This window comes from Gavialis gangeticus, unplaced genomic scaffold (genome assembly GCF_001723915.1).
Source record: "Gavialis gangeticus isolate Ggan-Ray unplaced genomic scaffold, GavGan_comp1, whole genome shotgun sequence".
Lineage (NCBI taxonomy): Eukaryota > Metazoa > Chordata > Crocodylia > Gavialidae > Gavialis > Gavialis gangeticus.
Window position 1 is genome coordinate 6847321 of NW_017729025.1, and position 1887 is coordinate 6849207.

Sequence of the window (1887 nt, forward strand, 5' to 3'; positions counted from 1 at the left end):
GAGCAAAAAGCACTTGAGCAGTTCTCTGCAAACCAAAGCACCACCCGGGTGCCTCTAGGCTGCCCACCCCTGGGCTCACCGACCTGAGCTCTGATTGAAGTGCAGGGGTGCCTGGCTGGCCAGAAAACACATTTATGCCAGTGGGGGCAAAGTCTTTTATTCCCCCGAGGGGAAGGTGACGCACAGACTCACCATATAGGAGAGAAGCGGTCTCCATTCTGCTTTTGTTTTAAAGAAGCTTAACTCTTGTTTGGTTAGGGATTTCCAGAAGGCATTTAAAAATCTCACCTTTATTTAATGCATCCCTGAGATATATTGCAGCACAGTCCTGGTTTATTATGAAGCAAGTGCTTGGAAGGTCAAAGGAAGTGTTCCTTGCCAAGACGATCTATGTATTTTATTTATTTATTATGCCCTCTTTCCCTTTGGAGTTGGCGTCTGGGTTTTGCAAAGCGGCAGAGCGCCTGGTGTGCAGGCGAACTTTGCTTGTGCTCAGTGAATCTGATCTAATGACACTACCAGGTAAGACCACAATATGGTCCAAACTGACCTCTGGAAGCACGGGAGAAGGAGTCAGAGGTACAGGTAGTACCCTTCTCATCGCACTCAGTTGAAGGAAAAAGCCTCAAAAAGGACAGATATATTTTGGAAGTGCACACACAGCCTTGCAATGGTGCCAGAGGGAAGATGCCAGCTTCCTAGGCCCCAGGACAATCAGAGAAGCTGGAACAGCAGAAAGAAAATGGCCCATCTACAGCTCTAAGAGCATCTTTGGAGTCTCCTGCGAAGGACTTCATAACAGGCTTGAAGGTGACCAGCAATAACAACTGACTGACAAGCAAATACAATAATAATGACCTAATCATTGGGGCTGGAATTAGGGCTTGGGAAGAGGCATGGGAAACTACTATAGAGATACAGGTAAGTCTACAGGGAGAGCAGCAGGAATCATTGCATCAGAGATGCCAACGTGCAAAGCACCAGCAGCAAGACCTGGAAGTTTTGGTATGTGACCAGAATCATGATGCAATGGGCATAACAGATATGTTGGACATTGGGATATAACATCTAAGAAACAGGTGGTTACGGGATATTTAGAAGAGACAGAGGGGAAGAGGGAGAAAGGCTGTGCTGCATAGCAAGGGTGTATATACTTGCTATGATATTGAAGAAGAGGTGAGTAGCAGCGTGGTTGAACATCTCTAGGTGAAGATGAAAGGGGAGAACAGGAGTGGTGTCCTGGTAGGGAAATGACGCTGGGACATACCATAGGCCGCTTAATCCCTTAATCCAGGGTAGATCCAGCACATCACATCAGAATCTGCTGCCTCAATTCTCTGAACCCATTCCCAGGCTTGTAGGCTTACATAGTCTCTCAGCAGATCTCAAACTTGAGTTCAGTAAGGCTTTTCATAGATTCATAGATGTTAGGGTCGGAAGGGACCTCAATAGATCATCGAGTCCGACCCCCTGCATAGACAGGAAAGTGTTGGGTTCAGATGACCCCAGCCAGATGCCCATCCAACCTACTCTTGAAGACCCCCAGGGTAGGGAGAGCACCATCTCCCTTGGGAGCCCGTTCCAGACCTTGGCCACTCTAACTATGAAGAAGTTCCTCCTAATGTCCAGTCTAAATCAGCTGTCTGCTAGCTTATGGCCATTATATCTTGTGACCCCCAGGGGTGCCTTGGTGAGTAGAGCCTCACCAATTCCCTTCTGTGCCCCCATGATGAATTTATAGGCAGCCACAAGGTCGCCTCTCAACCTCTTGTGGAGGCTGAAGAGGTCCAGGTGCCCTCGTCTCTCCTCACAGGGCTTGGCCTGCAAGCCCTTAACCATACGAGTGGCCCTTCTCTGGACCCTCTCCAGGTTATCCACATCCCTCTT